Genomic DNA, 8,205 nt, shown 5'->3' with positions numbered 1-8,205 from the left:
TTCCATTCTGGTGCTAATCAATGATTAACTTTGACCATCGTTTATATAATACAGATTTATTTTTAATGTTTAATGTGTACAGAATATGCTAAACAAGATTAGTTCATATTTTATGAATTTAATATTAACATAAGCACATATTTTAACAAATGAATTACTTTTTACTCCGTATTCACATCTTCTCATAGTGGAATACATCCGTTTTTTCTCATAAAATATATTTTTATTTCAATTTGCTACCCCTCTTCAGCTAATTTCTTAAAATGTACTCATTATCTATTCAATATCCATAAGGGTTTTAGAAATTCTAATCCGTTTTTCTTATTCCTCGAGCAATAATGAAATAACCTTTTCTGTAAATGTACGCTCTGCCTAATTTGCTCCTGCTATTTCCTGTCGGTCTCTGTATTCCCATTATACTCTACCATAAATTTACCAAAATGTTGTCTTAAAATCTGCATAGTTGCAGGTTTTTCTTAGAAAAACCCGTAAATACGGAATTGCGGATTAATGTTTAAAGTAGGTGCCGCTCTTAGTAAAATATTGTTTACAGGTAGAGTGAGAATTTTCACCCTTTACTATGGGAACCTTTGCTGTCGGTCTCTGTATTCCCATTATGTATATTCCATCGTGACTTTATCAAAATGTTGTCCCAACATCTGCATAGGTAATTGAAGGTTTTTCTTAGAAAAATCTGTATTAGGATCATAGGTAAATACAGAATTGCGGATTAATGTTCAAAGAAGGTGCCGCTCTTAGTAAAATATTGTTTACAGGTAGTGAGACTTTTGACCTTTTTCTGTAGATAGGAACTTATACTACGGTAATTAGGTACTAACTGCATTTTAAACCAAGAAAGAATTTCTATTAGTACAAACAAGGTAAATGTGTATTACTGTTTGTGGGGGTAGCAAATTATTCATAAGTAGGTACTAATTTACGACCTGCTTTAATTTTGCTATGACATGACGTCAGATAATGTGACGAAACGCCAGTGAAACAAAGTTACACACTTTAGTTTTATACGCACTGAAATAACTTGCATTGGCGAAGAATAAAAATAATGAATTCTACCACCGTGCCACCCTTTGAATTTGTGTTTATCTCAATAATTTCGGTGATTTGACAATTTTTGATAACACGATACCAATGTAAGTGTAAAAATGCTTAAAATATTTACACCTAGGTAGCAAATTGAAATAAAAATATAGTTTATGAGAAAAAACGGATGTATTCCACTATGGGAAGATGTGAATATGGAGTAAAAAGTAATTCATTTGTTAAAATATGTGCTTATGAACATTAAATTCATAAAATATGAACTAATCTTGTTTAGCATATTTTGTACACATTAAACATTAAAAATAAATCGTTACTCAATTACATAAACGATGGTCAAAGTTAATCATTGATTAAAAGTACCAGAATGGGATACACCTTACCTTATAATCCAAGGTGGCCAAGCAATATAAGATTTTTAGTAAGTGTCATTGTTAGTAAAGCGGACACTAATGCCCGTACTAACTCGTAGATTGATCCGAGATCGAAGATTAATTCTGGGATTGACAGAAAACGTCACCAATAGTTGATATAATGGTAGATTCATGCGCAAATGATCGATTATAACTGGTTGTTTATTTAAGATCGTATTTGCTAATCTAGTTTCATGAATCCCGTCTTGATTCTTGACGGGCATAAGGGTCGGTTGTATAAAGCAGATTAAACCTCGTTTGGATTATATCAATGGGTTAAGATACCTAATTGGTTGAAGTTTGACAAAACGTCAAATTTTAACCATTCTTATACCTTAATCCAGTTGTTAACTACAAGCGAAGTTCAACCAGCCTTTATACAATCAGCCCTAGTTATTGTTCGCTTTGTTTGACTAAATGTGAAATTTAAGAATCGCGATATTCTTTTACCGTTCAACCACATGATATTACTATATTAAGCCTAATGACATCAAAGTATAGATCAAAACTAATAAACCAGTAAAAGAAATTTCAAAATCCGGCAATAAATGACTGAGAAATATATTATTTAAGTTTAGGTATTCAGCGCGGAACGGCAGTGTCGGTGACGTCATTTTACGTAATTCCAGGAAATACGATTTCCCATATAAACAAAAATTTGTAAAGGCGATTCATAGGCGATACCACTCTTTTTTGATCGCATGCTCAAGACATGCTCTTAGCAAACTAGGTGAAGTGACGTCCCGAAATTATTATTCCAATCGCAACTTTAGTCTTGTAACTTTGGGATTTGTGGAGTAATTTTATTGATTCTATCACATTTTTGTTTCATTTTACTTAAATTTTCATAATTAATTTATAACAAAAAGCTGGAAACTTCTCCATTGTCGACGATGTGGTCGCTGTCGGCGTAGTGTCCCTAGTAATTTTTTTTGCGAATAGTCGGCGTTGTGGGCACGTTCGGTCTAGTGTCCCTTGCACACTTGTCGGCGATGTGGGCATGGTCGGCGTAGTGTCCCTTATACACTTGTCGGCGATGTGGGCACGGTCGGCGTAGTGTCCGTCGGCGAAGTGGGCATGGTCGGCGTTGTGTCCCTTGTACACTTGTCGGCGATGTGGGCATTGTCGGCGTAGTGTCCATCGGCGTAGTGTCCCTAGTCGGCGATATGGACCATCCAAAAATCGGGTCGGCGATGTGGGCATTCGGCGTAGTGTCCTAGACCCACTATAAACAACAACATCTAAGATCATTTTATAAGTGTAGGCTCTTGCTTGACTTCCTCGGGTTACCTAATGCGTTTTAAAAAATGACATCGGTGACGCTCTGCGCAAACAAAACGTACGTCCCAATTCATTTTGAAAACCATCGTGAGACGGAGTGAAACATTTAGCTAATGTAATCGATTTAAAGCGGATATTTCAAAATATTCGCGTTAATATACTCTGAAGGGTCCGCAAAGGCGCACGGTTAGAAAACAATCTGTTTTAATATCCGGGTTTTTATTTAAAGCTGAATTGCTAGGTTAGACGTAAATTTCCTCTTACTCCATTTTCCCTTACCTCATTAGATTACACAATTTTATTACGGAACGTAATCGAGTGAATATATGCGGGACCGCCGCTTACGTCCATTACACCTTTTCCTCCGTCTTTTCCTTCAAAGGTTAGACATCAATCAGGATAGTTTGTAAAACCAGTTAACAAGCTTGAAATGCTATCACGATAAAGAAACTCAAAAGGTAAGTTGTTAATTATTTCATTTTTACTATCCCTTAAACACTTTTATTATCCTTTTTTCTGAAGTTTTCTACGTTTATTTTGGTGTCGTCATTCGCTTCACCAATTTGACGTCTTTCTCCATTACGCAATCGCTGATTTGTCATTTTTCACACGAAATAGTGTTATTCAACAAAAATTTGGACTCAATTTCACATGTGGTACTGTTAACTTCCCACTAAAAATTAATGTTTGGGAGCAGACTTTTTTTATATCTAGAATTTCTAGTTAACGCTTTGTTTCGAGGCAACATTATCAGCTGTAAATATATTGTTAGTCACAGTGGATAAGATTTTAACACTTTACATTCTTTAATGAGGCCATACTTTTTGAAAAAACGCATTATCATTAACATTGGACATTATATACACAGTGCCCCAAGGAATTAATTTTAGGTCGGTATCGAAATTAGACAAATTGATGTTTACGTAATCACGATAACGACGCAAAACTTCACTTTTCGCTTTCATAACAGGATATTTACATTGTCTCTACGTGGTTATGGCCGAAAGAAGAGGATTTGTGTTTGCAGTCGCGTAGTGTTTATTATCCAATAAACAGCAGAGAACGTACGAAAGAATGTTGAATGCAATCAAGGATGTATAGCTAAATTTTTATCCAGAATCTGCTAGGACTGCACATCCCCAATGGAGAAAGATCGTAGCATTTGTATCCGTAGAAATCCTTCTCGATTGTCTCTTAGTGTAATCGAGAAAATACCACTACTGTTAAGAAGTTTATTCGTGATGAGGTGCAAATAATAAATAAATAAATAATATATTTGCTTGTTATTATACAAGATGTACTTACAATTGTCAAAAATATATAAAGTATAAGTATATAGGTACAAATATAACAGTTGTGTAAAGTAAAAAACATGGACAATATATGATATGACAAACTACATAGAATACATTAAACAGATTTATCACACTTTATCACAGATGGTACTATTTAAGAATTCTTCATAGTGGTCAGCGGCGGACTGGGTAACTGCGGGCCAGGTGGAATGGCATAGGTTACGGGCCATTAAAGTATTAGTGTAGTAATGAAGGTGGCGGGAGGGGAGCTCTGAAGTGCACCACAAAACATTTTAAAGTACTCCTTTCTCGAAAATAAATTACCATACAGTTTTTTTTAAATTGCAGCTGATAATTAAAAGAAACAAAATATACAATCCACACGAGGTGCGTCGCCTATCATTGTATTTCAGCACTTTCATGCTACGACAAAAAATGATAAATTCATTGTAAAACACTTCAATTAAAACAGAATTTTTTAACAACCTAACATCAACCCCAATTAGAGAAACGTGTTAATAATTTATTAATAGTGCAAGAAACTAAATACAGCACATACTTATAAATTTCCAACGGGCCATTATGATCTACAGGCTAGGTGGCAATCGCCACCCCCCCCCCCCGTGTTACAGTCCGTTTTTCCCCAGGAAATTTTGCGTTGCAGTCAATTTTGGTAAAAAAGGAAGGTTATACACTGCCTTTTTTTGAGCTCCGAAAAAAATTGTCTCAGATCGACCCGGAAAAAAAAATTTCTTATAGAATGTGGCCTGTAGAATCCATAATTTCAAACAGTTCCAAGATTGGCTACTAGTTCAAAAGTTACAGCCCTTTGAATTTTTTTTCGAAATTGGTTTCTAGTCTATAACTTTTGATTGAGAAGTATGATCGAAAAAGTACGAATTGATTTGGATTCTACGCACCCAAATTAATAAGAAAAAGTGTTTTCCCGAGAAATTTTGGTGTAGTCGATTTTTGGTAAAAAAGGAAGGTTATACACTGCCTTTTTTTGAGCCCCGAAAAAAAAAAAATGTCTCAGATCGACCCGGAAAAAAATTTTCTTATAGAATGTTATAGAATCTACAGGCTAGGTGGCAATCGCCACCCGCCCCCTCCCGTGCCAGTCCGCCCCTGATAGTGGTAGAAAGGATTGTTTAGCAAATAACTTTTAATTTTACCTTTGAGACTGAATTCATTAAGTGTGCGCCAATTATATGTCAATTTATTGTATAATTTATAAGAAATGTAAATAGATTGAGTTTTTGGCATTCTCTTAAAAGGAATATATAAGTTCTCTCTCGTTCTTGTATTGTGACTATGAATTGTAGAACAAGTGGTGCTGTTTACAATACCATGTTTGTGGACGTGCACAACTGAATGCAAAATGAAAACACATGGCAAAGTTAAAATTCTTAATTTTACAAAAGACAGTTTGCAGTCCATCCAAGAAGTGTATAGGGGCAGGCCGTAGAATTAAGGGATAGAGAATCCTTTAGAGCTACAATTTCTGTTAAATAGGAAAAAATGGAATGGGAGGAAAGCGATATCGCGGTCAAAGTTTGATTGCTCTCAATTAGGTAGCAAAAGGAGGAAATTTTAGAATTAATGGACGAAAGGAGAAAATATAAAAACGCATCAAATCAGCATAGTAGGAATAAAGAATTAAAAACAAGTTAGATAGGGAATGTAGGTTAGTAAAAGAACAGTGGCTCGAGGGGAAATGCGAAGCAATAGAGGCTGAGTTCAATAAAGGTAAAACGCACGTAGGACACAGGAAAATTAAGAGTAGTTCGGATTTAGAAAAACGAGTGGCTCGCGCGAAGCAATATTAACGCTAATGAAGGAGGCATTTGGGATAGGCCAAGGCGCAGAGAGGGGAGAGGGGGATGAGATAGGACTTTGTCGCTTTGTCGCCACAAAACACCTGCTAACACCGTACATTTAGAGTGGAGTACTATACGGATGCGAAACCTGGACCATAGGCAGGGAAGACAAACGTAGGATAGAAGCATCAAAATGTGGTGCTATAGAAGGATAATGATGATTACCTGGATGGACACGGTAACAAACGAATCAGTCTTGGAGCTAGGCCAGGAAAACAAGAAAATGTAGGTCAGAGGGCAAGAGAGTTGCAGGACGACAGAGGCTTAGATACATAGACCAAATAGTTAGGGACGTAGGCAGGGGCAGTTATGTAGGGATGAAAAGATTAGCGCAGGATATAGGAAAGGGTGGAGGACTGCGTCCAACCAATCTTAGGATTGTGGACTCCAAGAAAAAGAAGGAAAAAATGTGTCTACTTTGGTACAGAATTGAATCATGCTATTGTTTTATTTGGACGGGCTATGACCTACTACATTTCGATGGAAAACCAAAATCGACCCTTCTTTCAAACCGCTTGTTTCATGATTAGGAGAGATTTCAAAAGAAAGAAATTGTACATTTTTACATGGATATCAGTGGCGTAAAAATAATTTTCAAAATCACTATAGTTTTTGAGAAAAGGCACAAGAAAGTATTTTTTTGGCCGGTACAGGAGTATGTTTTCTATTCATTTGACCAGTAAACGAATGTTACGTATAAAGCCCATGTACCATTGTAAAAATTTCCTAAAAACGTTTGCTTAAACATGTTCTGGTGTGACAACATTCAGTTTGATAAAAATGACTTCACGTAAAACCACTCTATTTTTATGACGTCACGCAAAACACTTTAATGAAATAGAACCGTGTCTATAATGTATATACAAGCGGTTGTCTGAGTGGATGTTTACAAACCCTTCTTAAGCACCAGCCACCAAGTTAAAAAAAGCGCGCGTTAGACGAATATAACATTAAAAAACTCTGTGTTTGTTTGATTGTTTGTTGCTATACACATGTGTTGGTATTAATATCGACCACTTTCTTGGTTTCGCTTGTTTAACCACGGTTTAACCATCTACGCTTATTTCTTTATTGGACCTTCTGCTTTTAAATAAGTGCAATTCCAATCAAACTTATGTAAGCGGCTCAACAATAAATGCTGATGATCATACAAAAACTGTGGGATCGGCCAACCTTTACAGTACCGGTGCCCATAGTAGCAAACTTGTTCATGGAGAAGTTCTGAAAAATGATCGTTTGATTACGTTTATTTAGCTAGAGTACGTAATATCAAGTATCAACAAGGTATAAAATATTTGGTTAAGTGGTAGGGCCGTTTCCAAGATTTTTGTAAAGGTTTTTATTTATATATATAAATCGTGCTGGTTTTTTAGAAAGGTTCCAAAGTTCCCAAACAAACATCAGGAATGGTTAAATAGTCCTAGACAAATCCTTTGCAATAATTTTTTTGTAAGCATTCGAAGTGGGTCGGGCCAATTTCACAGACATGTTGCATCACTTAAGAACCCTTAATGAACCCGTTATTTTTGAACGTCATTCTTTACAAAACAAATAAATATTATAGTGTCTTGAGGTATTATATACGTCTATGTGAACTCTCTGGTTATTTTAATTACCTTAAAATTAAATTAAACGAATTTAAGGGCTTTTAGGTGCAAAGGAATGTAATTTCCGAACTTTCTCCAGACACTACGCGAAAGTGAGCTCTTTTAATTATTAAATTTAATTCCGAGTTATCATCACTATGTTACACATACGCTATTCGCGTAGAGTCTGTGTCTCCATAATATATAGCTTTGCGTTCCGTTGTTAATCAATGATTTGAAAATTATAATTTCCAAAAAATTGTATACTTTCCATATTACGTATGTTAGCAAAAGGTATGTCAAAGGAAGCGGTAACAATATTTTATTGACAAGTAGAAACTGATTCATAAATCACTACATTCTCACTGTGCTCTCTGTACAGTCTGTATAGTAACAATTGTATGAAAGAAATATGTGTTGCCCTTTCTTGAAGTAGTAGACAGCCAATAGCTGATGCCTAGTTCCCGATGCCTGCAATTTCTTAAACAGATAAGGTAATGGTAATGAAAGGGTATAAGCTACGGCTTATAAATTAAATCATAATTCATTAGCTCGCAATTCGTGTACAATTTAATTTGATGAATAAAGCTAAAGGTCGTCCGATCTCTCCAATACCTGGTTGTCCTTTTAAATCCCATGTATAAAATTTAATTTAAATTAGATAAAGGCTCTATACATGTTGGGTTTGCAA

Source organism: Photinus pyralis, unplaced genomic scaffold, assembly GCF_008802855.1.
Source record: "Photinus pyralis isolate 1611_PpyrPB1 unplaced genomic scaffold, Ppyr1.3 Ppyr1.4_LG3a, whole genome shotgun sequence".
Lineage (NCBI taxonomy): Eukaryota > Metazoa > Arthropoda > Insecta > Coleoptera > Lampyridae > Photinus > Photinus pyralis.
Note: the sequence above shows the minus strand (reverse complement) of the source record.